Source organism: Panthera pardus, unplaced genomic scaffold (assembly GCF_024362965.1).
Source record: "Panthera pardus isolate Hobbes unplaced genomic scaffold, ASM2436296v1 HiC_scaffold_13, whole genome shotgun sequence".
NCBI classification, from domain to species: domain Eukaryota; kingdom Metazoa; phylum Chordata; class Mammalia; order Carnivora; family Felidae; genus Panthera; species Panthera pardus.
This window is the reverse complement of record NW_026526688.1, coordinates 77,722,935-77,739,794: the sequence shown is the minus strand read 5'-3', so window position 1 is coordinate 77,739,794 and position 16,860 is coordinate 77,722,935. Positions and strand designations below refer to the sequence as shown.

Sequence of the window (16,860 nt, the reverse complement as noted above, 5' to 3'; positions counted from 1 at the left end):
TTAAGGAGAATCAGAATTCCTGTGGGTATTTAAATTAGATGAGACTTTTTTAACTTCAGAATTTCTTCAGTTTTATTGATTCAAGTTATTAATGTTCCATTCTAAAAATGATTTAAAGCTCAAAGTTTAGCACTTCACAGTTTATACTTCTACATAAACAATCTTGTCTGATTCTCATATTTACAATGAATAGTAGATAAAAGAGGCATTTCCTTCCCTATTGTAAGACAAAACAATGATTTTCTCTTCTTTTACTGTCTTCCTGATCTTGCTTGAAATTCTTGTTTAACTATCCTCCTCTTTGATTCCTTAAATTTTAACCACGTTTTCTACCTCTAATATCTCCATTTAAGGCTTTGTCCTTAATTAAGATCCTCACTTTTCCTAAAGAAATTATCTTTTTTATCCAAGTTTTTTCTTTCATTTTTAGGCCAATCCTGTGATACAAAGACAATTTTAACCATGCCAAAAATATATTAAAAGATTTTTAGCAACTAGATAACATCTTTGATGTAGTCTTCAGAAAATACTTGTTCTCATTTTCACTGGTAATTAAATACCTAACTCTGACGAAAGAAAAACAGAAAACTAGGGGCTCCTGGGTGGCTCAGTCGGTTAAGCGTCCGGCTTTAGCTCAGGTTATGATCTCACAGTTTGTGGGTTCTAGCCCCACACCAGGCTCTGTGCTGGCAGCTCAGAGCCTGGAGCCTACTTCAGATTCTGTGTCTCTCTCTCTGTCCCTCTGCCGCTCATGCTCTGTCTCTCTCTCTCTCTCCTTCAAAAATTAAAAAAAAAAAAAAACATTTTAAAAATTTAGAAAAACAGAAAATTAAAGAGTAATGAGTGAATGACTGTAATTTTATTTAGCCCCTTATTATTTTTCTCTACATCAATTTATTAATTCTAATGGAAATTGTTTTTAAAGACCTGTGGTATTAGACCCACACAAAAACCTATTTTAATTGTGTGTTATTTCAGAAACACTAAAAATTGAAAAATAAAAATACCATTTTAAAAATTCATGTTCTACAGATTAATTGTGGAAAACCACTTTCATTTACCTACAATTAGGTAAAAATGATTAGGGAGCAATTAAGACTGTGAAAAACATCAAAATTCTTTTTAAAAGTCCATGTGTTTTCCCAATTTTATAAGTGAGAGATAAATGGTCTCATTTTTTAAACACAATTAAGTGAAAATGTATCAGTCATTTAAATATTGTCTTCAATATATTACTGAACCAAATTTTGCCCCACAGAGGAATTTAAGCCAAAATTAGAAACCCAGAAAAAGAAGACTTTATAATTTTCTATTATACTTATTTCCATGCTTTAGCCTTCCATTTTTTAGGTAAGATAAGCTTCCAAAATATTCTATAGCAGACATGGTCATGAATTATTAATCCTAATTTGTAAGACTTATGCCAGAGAAACTACCTTAGGTGTAAAAAAAAGGTTTCTAAATCCAGTTGGAAAATTGACTTTAAAAACAGGAATTAGGGGCGCCTGGGTGGCTTGGTCGGTTAAGCGTCCGACTTCGGCTCAGGTCATGATCTCACAGTCCGTGAGTTCGAGCCCCGCGTCGGGCTCTGTGCTGACAGCTCAGAGCCTGGAGCCTGTTTCAGATTCTGTGTTTCCCTCTCTCTCTGCCCCTCCCCTGTTCATGCTCTGTCTCTCTCTGTCTCAAAGATAAATAAACGTTAAAAAAAAAAATTTTTTTTTAAAAAAAACAGGAATTAGATCTTGCTTTTAATTAAGGAATAAGATCTTGCTTTTAATATTCTAAAAAATAGTTCAAAAGTCATTGTAAGTGAATTAAGCAACATTGAAATTTTGGTTGTCAAGGACAAAGCTAAATTCTCAGTGTGTATATTCAAGAAAAAATACTCCAAACAGTGAAGAGAAAGAAAGAGAGAATTAAAAACAAACATGGACCTCCCATCCAAGTACTAACCAGGCCCGACCCTGCTTAGCTTCCGAGATCAGATGAGATCAGGCGCATTCAGGGTGGTATGTGGATCCTGAGAAACTTAACAGAAACCCATGGGGGAGGGAAAGGGAAAAAAAAAAAGAGGTTAGAGTGGGAGAGAGCCAAAGCATAAAAGACTCTTAAAAACTGAGAACAAACTGAGGGTTGATGGGGGGTGGCAGGGAGGGCAGGGTGGGTGATGGGTATTGAGGGGGGCATCTTTTGGGATGAGCACTGGGTGTTGTATGGAAGCCAATTTGACAATAAACTTCATATATTGAAAAAATAAAAATAAAAAAAATAAAAAACAAACATGGGCACCTGGGTGGCTCGGTCAGTTGAGCGTCAGACTTCGGCTCAGGTCATGATCTTGTGGTCCCTGGGTTCAAACCCCGTGTTGGGCTCTGTGCTGACAGGTCAGAGCCTGGAGGCTGCTTCAGATTCTGTCCCTCTCTCTCTGCCCCTCCTCCCCATCGTGCTCTGTCTCTCTCTCTCAAAAATAAACATTAAAAAACTATTTAAAAACAACAACAAATAAAACCACCTTCATAAAATGCTCTCATAGAGATTTGCTTTATAGGACTGATGGTACAAGTAATTAGTATGACAATAAATGACACTTTGAAGAACTGCTAAACCCCAGTAAACCTTCAAGTCATACTACCTTGGCTTTTATTTGCTTTTAAGCAACAGAATTATATTTTGCCACCATAGTTCCACCACCTCATGTTTAAAAGATTCATATGTATAAAATGCTTGAAAGAAACATTCCTTATATACACTGTATTTCCCAGTGGACATAGCTTAGCACAAACTGATAAAAATGAAGGGTCATAAAATAGAAAATCCATTTTCATACTCATTGGTGTGTAATTGAATAGACCTTTTTGAATAGTCGCTATAAATTAATTCCAACTTAAAAGCAATGAAATATTTTACTTTTTGCAAAGCAGTCAGGAATGACAAAACTATTCTTTTCTCCCTTTAGCAAAGAAGGGATATTCTGTGATCTCAACAGTTATTGCCTTCATCTATCTAAACTATAAACCCATCTCATGGACTGCACAGGAAAATTTGGAGCTCCTTCAAAGCTCAATCATCCAAATACAACAGAGATTTTCATTGGCTTAAAGTATATTTTAGAACACTAAGATATTGTTCCAGGATATTAAATTTGAAGAATGACTGACTTTGGTTTCTCTATGAGTTAGGACATAGTAATGAATAGTTCTCCTCAGATTTAAAATAGGTTCAAAATTATATTTAGGGACACAAATAGGGCCTACTGGTCCATAAAATATGTATCAGCCTTTGCCATATGTATTAGAAGGAAAAAACACATCAGTTATATTTCTTAATTAGGAATAATAAATGTGGTTACCTAACAGAACTCACACACAACACGGTATGGACCACAGAGAGCTTTATGTTCTAAGACATTTACATTCAATAAGAGTAGCCTACACATCAGTGCTTACTTTTTTGTGTTTTATTTTTCTTCTACCTTTTTTTTAAATCAAAAATGTTATTTACCACTGTTACACTCAATCAGGCAAGCAATACTTACTAAACCTTAAGAATAATAATGTAGTGTGGTTTTCTTCAGGGCCAAATAAATTGTTACACCTAGTATTTCAGTTCAATACATGGTTTTATTGTCTACAATCCCAGCAGGTATTTAATTCATATTTACTGGGTGCAACTAAACACCAAATGCATACTCTTTGCCACGCATGTGCTAAGTGTTGAGAATACAAGATGAACAATACACAGCCCCAGGCTTTGAGAAATACACAGTCGAATAGGGAAAAGTAAATAAAGACAACACATAGCACTTTGTGGTAAGTGTTTACTAGATGTATGTTTCAGAGGCTCATGCAGAGATGAGGCATTTCTAGCCAAGGAAGTCCAAAGATAGCTTCATAGGTGATGACGGGACACCTGAGCTGGATACTAAAGGATGATGAGTAGCTCTAGCAGGAGGTAGAAGCGTTTCCATCTCTCAGTGGAGACAGCAATAAAAATGAGGAGTTAGGGCTCTGAGCTCTAAATTCCCAGGGCACTCAAACATTTTTAGAGATGTCTTAGTACAGAGTACTTGAGACTTAGTATAACTATTTAGCCAGAGAGGAGGGTGTAAAGTGAAAGAATTCAGTCAAAATCCAGAAGTTGCCCATGATAACCAGAAAGGATGATCAGGCAGGACAAAACTGGCAGTCAGGAGCTTCTTAAGAAACCCAACTGATGGTTTAACAATGTGGCCTTTTCCTAGATGCTATAACTAGAAACTCCAAATACATCTCTCCAATGGATTACCTTTATATTCCTACTTTATTTAAAAAAAAAGTTTTTTTAAGGTTTATTTATTTTTGAGACAGAGAGAGACAGAGCATGAACAGGGGAGGGTCAGAGAGAGAGGGAGACACAGAATCTGAAGCAGGCTCCAGGCTCTGAGCTGTCAGCACAGAGCCCGATGCGAGGCTCGAACCCACGGACCTGAGATCATGACCTGAGCTGAAGTCGGACACTTAACCAACTGAGACACCCAGGTGCCCCTAGATTCCTACTTTAAAACCTGAGTTCACTCTGCCTTCCTACTATTATATTTCCTAGCATAATTTTACAACTGATGAGATGTCCAGGGCCTATGCTTCGTATTTGATGACCTCTCCAGTAGTAAAGTGGTCCAGATGCCCAGTCACCAAACCATCCCAGTTTGTGCAAGACTGCCTCTGTTTTAGCACTGATAGTCACAAATCCTGGGAACCTCCTCAGCCCAGGGCAATCTGGGCCCATTGGTCACTCTAAGACTTCCTATTCCCAAGGCTCTAGCAGAATAGGTACACAGCATTGCTTTTCATAGTGAAATTTTTTTTCTTTTAAAAATCTACTATTTTAAAATGTAACATACATAGAGAAAAGCACATAAATTATAATGTATACAGTTTTTAACAAATAGTTATGTGTACAGTTTTCAGGAAATAGTGGGCCACCTAGTATCAGAAATAATATATATGCCACCACTCCAGATCCCTTCCTTCCTTAAGTGTTTGCCATCCCCCAAGAATTAACTCCTTTCCTAAATTTTCTTTTAAACATTCCTTTTTAAAATAAATGTGCCAATGGTTTTAAACTATGAAACTTAGCTTTACCTTTTTATATGAACTCCATCTATCAAAATATAGTACTTCTATGTTTTGCTTTTAGTGCTTAACATTATGTTTATAAAACTCATCCACGTTGCTGCATGTAGATGTAGGCTGTTCACTTTCTTGCTGTATACTCTTCCCTTAGATGCATTTACCATAATTTATTCATCATTGTACTGTTGATCACATCTGAATTGCTTCCAGTTCTAAGTTATTACAGACTAAGCCATTATGAACATTCTTGCATGTGCATTCTGGTGCAAGTGTGCAAAAGGTTCTCTGAGGCTATACTAGTGAAAAGTATGGTCAATGAATTAGCAGAATCATCATCACCTGGGAGCTTTATAGGAACGCAGATGCTCAGGTCCTAACCCAGACCTGCTGAATCAGAATCTCTGTTCTAACAAGATTCATTTGCATATTAAAGTCTGTGTGAATAATACGCAGTACAGGGTGAGATGCACTGCTCTACAGCATAAGCTAAGAGGTGGAATCACTACAACTAAGCTTTACTTGATGCCAGCAGAGTGAGAGTTCCTGGCCTTCCACATCCTCACCAACACTTTGTACCGTTAGTCTTTTAGATCTATAATGCCCTAGTGGGTGCGATCTTGAATCTCCTAGATTTCTTTTGCATACACCTAATCACTAACGGGGTTGATCATCTCTTTATAAGTTGATAAGGGATTTGGATAGACTCATTTCAAATTTCCTTTCCAGTCTTTTGTCCAGGTTTCTATTGGTTTGTTTCTCATTGTCTCCTTAGTTGGAAAAAATTTGCTGCATACATTGGGTTTTAGAGAATTGGTGGGTGTATGTATTGAGGATTTCTCCCACTGTGTGCACTTTTTACTCTTTATGGTGCCTTTGACCAACAGAATTTCTTAATTTTGATGTAGGTAAGTTAGACAGTTTTTTTTTCGCTTATGTTTGGGGACTTAGTATATTATTTAAGAAATCCTTTCCTACTCCAAGGTCCTGGATATATTTCCCTATACTATTTCCATGAAAAAATTCACATTTCTTAACCTTTTATTGAAATAGAATTCATGCAGAAAACTAAACATGAGAATTCAGCTTAATAAATTTTCACCAACATCCTTGTGAATGATGACATGATTTCTAGCCACTAGAAACCCCTATGATGTTCCTCCCCCTTAGTCACTATTCCTCAAGATGAAGATGATGTGAGATAATTGCCCTGTTTCACCTTTTTCTATAGGGATAATTAACCTTTCTAGTACAATGTACCAGAAAGTCCCTTTTATTTTCACTCATATGTGGTGCCCCTCTTTAGTATATCAGATGTACATGTAAGGTATAGATCCCTTGGCAAACTCACAGCCCCAATCTGGCCTGGTGATTACTTTCCACAGTCCTTGCAACACGGAGATTGCACTCCAGACCCTCTGCCAGCACTGCCACAGACTCCCTCTGTTCATGTATCCTCTCCCTAGGTGGACACTGGGCATTCCAGGCCTCCCACCTGCACAGCAGTACACCCACTCCCCCTGCACACCTGTGTGCCTGTGTGCCTGCCCCTGCATGAAGCTCATGTGCAACTCAGAAGGTTGCTTCCTGCTTGACCATCTCCGGTCACACAGTGAACTTCTCTGCCTTCCAGCAGGCTGCAACTACATGTTCTCCAGTGTGGGGATGGGAGGCCCCCTCAAAGTCTTTCCATCCCTGGATGATCTCCTTCAGCTTTAGATACACTGTACAATTCTCTTACATCTCTTTTTCATGGCTTAATATCTCTTCATATTAAATATCCCTTGTTTAAATCACTGTGTACTCCATGTCTCCTGATTAAACCTAGACTAAAATAAAGCCTTTATATTTCCAAAATATAAATTTTAACTACTTCTGAAATATGAGATTAGAGGTTTTTATTCTTTGAATGCCTGATAGAAATTGCCAGTGAAGCCATCTGCCCTAGCAGTTTTTGTGGAAAGATTTCCACAAGGAGTTACTTTCTTTAATGATTGTGAAAGTTGAGGTTTCGTATTTTTGTTGTTGTTGAGCCAGTTAGGGGTACATTATATTTTTCCAGAAGCCTTTTTACTGTGTCTACATTTTCAATACTTCTGGCATAACGTCCTCCCTTTCTTCTTCTATGTCTACGATATCTATAGCGATATCACCTTTTATATTCTTAACATTGGTAAAAGTATTGAACTATATACACTATGCTAACAGAGATCAAAAGAAAGTTGAAAAACCTTTTACTTCAACTTTCTATATTCTATGTTTTAAATGTATCTCATAAGTAACATAGAGTTGACTCTTTTCCCTACAATGTAAAATTCTTTGACTTTTAACCGAAGTATCTCTTCTCATTTATTTTCAATGAGTAATATTTTTTGTAACTATCTAATTTTTCCTATTTTGTCACTTACTCCTTTTCCCTCTCTCCTTCCTTCATTTGTGCTAAGTACTTTTTATTATGCTACTTTTAACCTGTGTCATCAGTTTGAATGACACACTCTTTAGATAATTATATTCTAGATATTAAAAATGCATACATAACAAAAACTATCCTTTTCTTGGATACACTAAATTCTCTAGAATACTTTAACTTTTATGTTAATTTAAAGATAATATTATAATCACTATTTAATATTTTAATTATATTTTCTAGACTCACTAGATATTATTACTGCTATTGCACATCATCAGTTTATTTTCTTGTAAATATTTGTGATTTTTTAAATCTATATTTTTCTTGTCCTGAAGTACATCTTTTTTTTTTAAGTTTATTTATTTTTGAAAGACAGAGAGAGACAGAGTGCAAGCAGTGGAGGGACAGAAGAAAGAGGGAGACATGGAATCCAAAGCAGGCTTCAGGCTCTGAGCTGTCAGCACAGATCCCAACACAGGGCTCAAACCCATGAGCCATGAGATCATGACCTAAGCTGAAGTTGGTTGCTTAACCAACTGAGCCACCCAGATGCCCCCTAAAGTACATTTTGAATATTTCCTTCATGAGATTCTGTTGGTCATAAACACTTTCAGTCTTTGTTTATTTTATCACATCCTCATTGAACCTCTTGAAAGATATTGACTATGCCTGTAGACTTTTAGACTAGCAGGTATGACTGTAAGCACACTAGGGTTATTATTCCATTACCTTCAGGCTTTCATTGTCACTGTTGATAAATTGATTATCTTACTGCTCCTGCTGTGGAGTTTTTCTTTCTCTTTCTTTCTTTCTTTCTTTCTTTCTTTCTTTCTCCTTTCCTTCCTTCCTTCCTTCTTCCCTCCCTCCCTGACTTTTAAAAATAATTTTTTTTTTGTTTGGTCTTCTTTATCTTCACTGATTTCAAAGTATATATTTCTTTTATTATTTATCCAAATTAGGATTTACTAGGCTTCGGTTTGGCACTCCAATATTCTGCTTCCCACTCTAGTTGCAGACAGTTAAAGAAAAACTGACGTGTGGTATTCCCCACTGTCTTTTTAGTCCTTCAGTGATTTTTTTCATATATTTTTAGAACATAATTTATCTGACATATTTTATTATTTCAAAAGGGATGCTGTATATAAATATTCCTTAACCTCAGTAAGTGAAATAAATGCTTCATCAGAATTGTCAAATTATTAAAATCAAAGTTTAATAGATTTCCTTTATCTACAAACTAAAAAGAGATGCAATTCCAATGTCCATATTTCCTTGGCTACATGGTAACACATTTTACCTGTCCATGGGTAGATAACTAAGTAATATTGGACTAAACGTATATCTCCTGAGATATTAATCACTGGTAGGTCTCCAAACACCTTCTTCCCAATTTAGAAATGATAAAATGTAAACATGGTACTAAAATAAAGAAATCAATATGTCTCAGTGGTTCAATATAACTGTCATAAAAAGCAAAATGTTTGTGTTTTTTTTAAGAATACTTTAAAGCTGTTTCACAAAAACCTTGTTTATCTGTTAAAAAAAAATAGTAAGTTAGAATAATCAGTTAATCCATTATCTTCCAAAAGATACAACCTCTTATGTTCTAAACTGAATTGTGCTCCCCAAAAAGATATGTAGACTCCTAACGCCTAGTACCTCAGAATGTGACCTTTTTTTTGGTAAATAAGGGTCACTGCAGATATAATTCATTAAATTAAGAAAAAGTCACATTGAGGTAGAGTGGGCCCTTAATCCAATATGACTCATGTCCTTATAAGAAGAGGAAAAACACAGAGACATATAGGAAGAAAATATAAAATCAGAAGCAGAGACTGGCACATGTCTATGCCACAAGACAATGAGCATCTAGGGCTATTACAAACTTGAAAAGCTAAGAAAGGACCCTGCCTCAAGATTTCTGAAGGAGCATGACCCTGCCATCACCTTGGTTTCAGACATCCAGCTCCAGAACTGTGAGACAATAAATTTAATTTGTTACAGCAGCACTAACAAACCAATAAACCCTATTAAAGTGTTATTTGAAATTTTATATCTTATCAGTAACTTTTGAGGAGGTTATTAGACTATCATTTAACATAAAATACAGATAGATAATAATATGCTCTGCATTAAAGATTAATGTATGAATTATAATTCTTTCAGGGAGACTTGCTTATTGGCATTTGCTTGAGTTCCTCAAAATAGTATCACACCTTCTAGCTTATAATTATGGAATAAAAATACAATCTTTCCCCCTTCTTCTCTTGGAAATAGTCCAAAATCAATAATAAAAATTAAACACCAGAAAAACAAATTCCTTCAATGAAATAAGAAACCATCTAAAACCTAGAAGCATGCTATAAAGACAGAACTTCCAAATATAAATGAAAGCCTGGGCGGCCCAGTGGTTGAGTGATCAACTTCGTCTCAGGTCATGATCTCACAATCAGTGAGAGCCTGGAGCCCACTTCAGATTCTGTCTCCCTCTCTTTCTGCCCCTCCCCTGCTCACACTCTGTTGTCTCTGTCTCAAAAATGAATAAACGTGAAAAAAAATTTTTTTAATTTAAAAAATGAAAGTTAAATGGATGTGAAAGAAGATGAAATTAAAGATGCCACCATTGTAGATCTCAGGTAATACAGAGGATAGATCTCTAAAATAAGTAGCCACATCTTGAAGAGCAAATCCCTTTGGGGGAAAAATGAAAAATAAGGGGTCTATACTGATAGCAGAAGTGCCCTGGGCCACATTATCTCAAGATCTCAAAAAGTGGGGAAGTTGGGACTGGATGAGGAATCATATATGTGAGGCATATTTTCAGGACTCAACCTCCAGTTGAAGCGAAGTGTAAGGAGAGACATTCAGCACTGTGAGTTGTCCTTCAGAGTGGAAATAAAATGGTTGGGGAGAAGCAAAGGCTAAAACAACTCATGCATACCACCGATCTGCATCATTAAAGGTCTTTTCCATCAGGGAACCTGCGTGGCTTAGTTGGTTAAGCATCTAACTCTTGACCTTGACTCAGGTCATGGTCTCACAGTTCATGAGATCAAGCCCCCCATATGGCTCTTCTCTGAAAGTGTGCAGTCTGCTTGGGATTCTCTCTCTCTCTCCCTCTCTCTCTGCTCCTCCCTGCACTCACTCACTCTTTCTCTCTCAAAAATAAACTTAAAAAAAAAAAAGGTGTTTTCCATTAACCAGGAACATTGTCCTGTCCATTCCTATATGCAAACCTCCTACAAATGGCTAGTCCAGGAAGAACATACTCCATTAAAAGTAAATAATCATAATCATAATCATAATATATATTGCAGAAACAAATAAAATGTAAAAGGCATTTTTTAAAATGACACATGAATACCATGAGAAAAAAATGTTGCCAAGGGAAAAAAAATGAAACATATTGCCACAAATAAGATAAACTTTTTAACCAAACGCATTGCCTAAGAAAATGTTTGGAGGAAAAAAGGTAATTGCCTCTATACAAAGAATTCTCAATAAAAGTATATAAAAACTGAAGAAAAATATAGCGAGACAATAGAGATCACTGCTTGAGTTGAAGGAGCCCAAAAAGAAGTAAATGGAAAAAATTAAATCATTTGCAGAAATGAAGACAGAGTATGGGGCACTAGAAATAGGATTGATAGCAGTGAACGTGAAACATAATAAAGAAAGCTTAAAGGGATTATAAGAAAAATGATAGACATAGGAAACAGGCAAAAGAAGAAAAGAAACAAAGTAATAGAATAAAAATATATTAAATATATAATTTAAGAAATAATCATTGAAATGAAATAAAATTAGAACCTTCAAATTGGAGGACATACTTTATGTCATGAAAAAAAATCATCACAGTATAATGCTTGCCAAAACATATCTCAGAAATATCACGAGAATTCAGAAATAAAAAAATAGGCAGGCAAAAAGAACAATATGACTATAAAAAGCAAAGCTGCAAACTACAAGGCAGTAGAGAAATGTGTACAAAATCCTCAAGAAAAATGAGCTTGACATAAGAGTATCACCCTGGCCTAGATGACAGAATCAATAAATAACTAACAGAAATTTTAAGAAGGAAAAGAAGTTGGTAAATGATGTAAGTTGGTAAATGCTGATTTCAACATCTTTTATAGTTAAAGGGGGAAAATTCTCATTTGGAATTAGTAAATCACTTGGTACAAAAATAGGCATATTTAAAGTAGGACTATCATGTATACTTTACCATGTATACTCTTTTTTTAAAGTTTTACTTTAAATTCCAGTTAGTTAATATACACTATAGTATTAGTTTTAAGAGTACAATGTAGTGATTTAACACTTCCATACAACACCCAGGGCTCATCAGAGCAAGTGTGTTCCTTAATCCCCATCACCCATTTACCCTTCCCCCTACCCACCTTCCCTCTTGCAACCATCAGTTTGTTCTCCATAGTTAAAAGTCTGTTTCTTGGTTTGCCTCTCTCTCTCTTTTTTCCCTTTGCCCATTTGTTTTGTTTCTTAAATTCCATATATGAGTGAAATCATTATCATGTATATTCTTAGTGTATACCTACACACTAAGAGAAAAAACATATCTAATAAAATCATTGGTGGATAACAGATAGAGGAAGGAAGAATAAATAGATATATAAAACTCCATTATTGTCCATGGGAGAGACTCACAGTTACATATAAAGAAAATATGTCTTCTACTTTTGAAATAGTAACTACTATGGGAATGGTCTCCTGTCACAAATAGCTAAAAATCTAGACAAAAGATTTATTATAAACATATGGTAATTAGAAGCATGTGGTACTCTTCTAAGACTAGACAAACAGATCAGTAGAACAGAGTAAGACAGAGCAACATATCTATGCATATGTGGACATTTAGTATATGACAGAGGTGGCCCAGAAGACCACTGGGTAAAGAGAGCCTTTTCAGTAAATATGTCTAGGACAAGTGAGTGTCACTATGGCAGAGGAGGGTGAGAAGAATGGGGAGGGAATGAAACTGGACCCTTCTCTCACACTTTGCACAAAATAGACTCCAAAAAGCTTAAAAACTAAATATAAACATAAAACCATAATAACTTAGAAGACATCAATGGACATTAAGACCTTTAGGTGCAAAGGTTTTACACTAAAATTTTCAAATAAGATACAAAAGAAATAGTCATAAGGTAACACTGATAAATTCAATTTCTATTTAGCAAGACACCATAAAACAGTTTATAAAGACAAGCCATGGACTTTTTCTAACACATGCAGTGCACAAAGATGCAGTTTATGAGATTTTATGAGAAATGTTTTAACTCAATAAGAAAAAAGCAACAAACCAAAAGAAAAATGGAAAAAAGTAACTGAACAAGATTTTTTTAAAGAGGAAATCCAGGGGTACCTGGGTGGCTCAGTTGGTTTAAGCATCCAACTCTTGATTTCGGCTCAGCTCATGATCTCAAGGTTTGTGAGTCCGAGCCCCATGTCAGGCTCTGTGTGCAGAGCCTGCTTGGGATTCTCTCTCCCTCTCTCTGCCCATCCCCCACTGTGCATGTTCTCTCTCTCTCTCTCTCTCTCTCTCTCTCTCTCTCTCTGTCTCAAAATAAATAAATTAAAAAAAAAAAAGAGGAAATCCAAATGGCTAAGAAGCATATGATGAGGTTCAACCTCATGAATAATCAGAAAAATGCAAATTAAAAAATTTAAACACTGAATCCCAACTGATTGGCACAAATTTACAATTTTAACAATTTCAAGTGAATAGGCTGTGAAACAATGGGACTTCATTCTCTGCAAGTGTGAATGTGAATTAGTGCCAATCTTGGAATAGTTTGGCATTATTGAGAAGTTTAAAGTATACGTAGCCCATGAACCAGAATACTCTCTCCTTGATATATAGAGAACCTCTTGCAGACATACAACAGGAGACATGCACAGTAGCGCTGATACAGCCCTAAAGTGAAAACAACTTAAATGTCCATCAAGAACAGACTAAATGCTGCATTATGTATTCTTAAAATGGTACACCATACATTAGTGAAAATGAACAAAATACAGTAATCTGTAACAGCATGGAAAAATTTTGTAAGCAGTGTTGAGCAAAACAGGTAGGGCACAGAAACTATAGATAGTATAATATAATTTATGTAATTTTTTTAAATAGGCACCAATAATTCTCTATCAGTCTGGGTGGTAAACCTACAGAGAAAAACATGGAAATTGTTACCACAAAACTAAAGCTGGTGGTTAACACTGGGGGGTGAACAAGAGTGTTCCAAATGGGAGGAGAAAAGGTGGGAGTGGGGGTAAATACTGAGTGCTGACAACATTCTATTTTATGATCTGGGTACTGCTGACACAGGTTTAACTTTATAATTATTCATCACATCATAACAGATTTCCATTTGCTCATTGCTGTCTTTCGGTCTGTCATGGTGGTTTTGACTTGCAATTTATTGCTGTCAATTTATTGTTGCTGGGCCAATGCAGATCTTCAGGTGTGCAGGCTGCACTCATTCACCAGACCCTCCTTGCTCTGCAAACACAAACAGGGCAGAAGGCATGTGTCTGCAGTTGCTGAGCTGGAACCCGGGAGGGAGCGGGTGGTCAAGACTCCATCCTTGGGGTATAAGTAGGGAGGAGGAGGTGGGACCAATTGGGAATTAAGGCCCCAAGCTTCCCTTGCATGTTCCATTATCCTATTAGACTTACTTACAAACCACAAATTTAAAGGTAAATTACTTAGAAGTTCAAGACAATGACCAGAGAGCATTAATCCCCAAGAGCTGATCCCTTTCTAAGGGGCAGAGTCCTGTGTGACTTCAGGGTCACATGCCCATGAAGCCAGCCCACTACCATAGGTGTATGTTTTCTGCACACCTCTACATGTATTTTATATTGTGTATGTGAATGTGTGAATGGAGGAAAGGAAACAAAACAAAACAAAACAAAACAAAACAAAACAAAACAGATGATGCTTCTATTTCTTGCTTCAAGTCCCTGAGCAGTTCAGGTCTGAACAGAAGGGAAATAAGAAGATCTGAAGTGATCATTGCATTAACATTTTAAACCATCTACCTGACTGAAGCTTATTTACCAAAATGTTCATATATATGAATGTAGACCTGCATGTTTAAAGGATGTTTTATAAATTAAATATTAAATATTTATAATTAAGATCATGGGCAATTAATTCCACAGCATGCTAAGCAATTTAACATAATTGTCCTTGGCTATAATCTAAATGCCAAGAACCTCCTACTCTGATTCTAGTTCCTTCCATTCCACTCACTTTAACTGAAAAAAATGTAATGTTTGGTGGGGCAATTTATGAAATCTAATAAAAGTGGATATGAGCAGATTAAGTTATCTAATATAGGACAATTCAGATTCCAGAAGGGAAGTGGGATGGAAGGAAACCAAGTAGGTGCTCTACCTTTGATACCCTCATTTAATTCTCTCACAGTAATACTGAAAGGCATATACAAATATCTCATTCCTACAAAAGAACACTGAGGTTAGGAAGGCTAAATACCCTTACCAAGGTCATCCATCTAATAAGTGGATATATATACTCCAATCAGGCAACAAACTTCTATGACCTTTCTTTGCTATCTTTTTTTCTTCTTTTCTTTAAACATTTACTGTCCATTTACTATGTGCCAAGCATGATCACAAAAATGAGTGATCAACATCCACTGGAGGCCCAAATCCTAATCCTGTGTTCTCAGTATGATAAAGTGTGGCTATGAGCACTTGAAATGTGGCTAGTATGAATGGTGATGTGCTGTATGTTAAATTATATGCCAGATTTTAAAGAATTTGTAAGAAAAAAAAAGGAATGTAAAATATGATACTAATAATTTTTCATATTGATTATGTATTAAATGATGAATTTTATATATATTAGGTTAAATTTAGTGTGTTTAAAATTTATGTCATCTGTTTCTCTTGTTTTATGTGACTACTAGCAAATCTATTTTTCTTAAGTTTATTTTTTAGAGATGGGGAGGACACAGAGAGAGGGAGAGAGAGAATCTCAAGTGGAGAGCCTGACACAGGGCTCGAACTCACAAACTGTGAGATCATGACCTGAGTCAAAATCAAGAGTTGAATGCTTAACCAACTGAGCCACCCTGGCACTTCATCCAGAAAATTTAAATTATAAGTACATCTTGCATTTTATTTTTATTAACATCATTGGTCTAATGATCCCCTTTCAATCTTGCTTCAGGATATATAAATGAATTACATGCTTATAACGCTTAGATGTTTTATTTTAAGATTATTTTGCATAAGAAATATCTGTAATCCACTGTGGAATGTATCTTCCTGCTACCATCAATATTTATAGATGATATATTCAATCTCTTGAAATTTCAGAAATTAGCTTAGCTAAAATTAGCTAAACACTGTTGGGTTTTCCTCTTCCTGACAGAGTATATAAATGAACAGAGAAATACCTGGATTCAAGACACAGGTATTCTTGTAATGGAATAAAAAGAGGTTTTTCACATTCCTCAAATATCTCTTAGAGATTTGCTGAACACTTCTAATATCATAGGATGCATTTTTCCCAGCATGAAAATTTTTGATTGTTTAGAATTTGGTACATTAAAAATACTTTTTACATTTTCCTAAAAATGATGAGGCAAGGTGAATTTTCAGACAAAACACTTGTGTTTTTACAAGATGTCTATTAATGTGAGCAGTGGGGAATAATGCAAAAAAGCTATATTTCCTAATACATTATTATATACTTAAACAGCAGTAGAAACTAATTTATAATTCAATATAAAGGCTAACACTCTAAAATTATATATGATGTAACAATATTATTGATAAACTTGGAAGACTAATTGAAAACGTAATTCTAAAAAATATGTACAGTAGTGAGAAACACCATATTTAGACCACATAGTATCAGATGGAGAAAAACTCAAAAATTACACAAATTTACACTACCCTTTAGTTTGTAACATTTTATGTACTACAAAATACTCACTTTATAAGCCCATCCTATATTGAATTACTCTGTTTTGTCATGAAATATAGCCTTAAAATATCCCAATTTTAGGGGCACCTGGTTGGCTCACTCAGTAGAACATGCTACTCTTGGTCGCAAGTTCAAGCCCCACTTTGGGTGTAGAGCTTACTTAAAAAAATAAAAGCTTTGAACAAAATATCTCAATTTTATATTTAAAGAGCAAAATATTCATAGATACATATAAGACAATATGAACCTATATAAAGCAATACAATAAAATGGAATGAGAACTGGGAATCAGAAAACTAATACTTGAAATTTGAGCTACTTACATACTTTTTAATATTTAGTTTCTTCATACCAGTGATGGGAAA

General features: G+C 35.4%; 1 protein-coding gene across 2 annotated transcripts in view; it reads right to left on the bottom strand.

Annotated features, from left to right (window-relative positions):
* The window catches only part of IQCM (IQ motif containing M), a 454,074-nt gene that overhangs the window by 294,469 nt on the left and 142,745 nt on the right, over window positions 1-16,860 (bottom strand). The gene's annotated exons all lie outside the window — the stretch shown is intronic.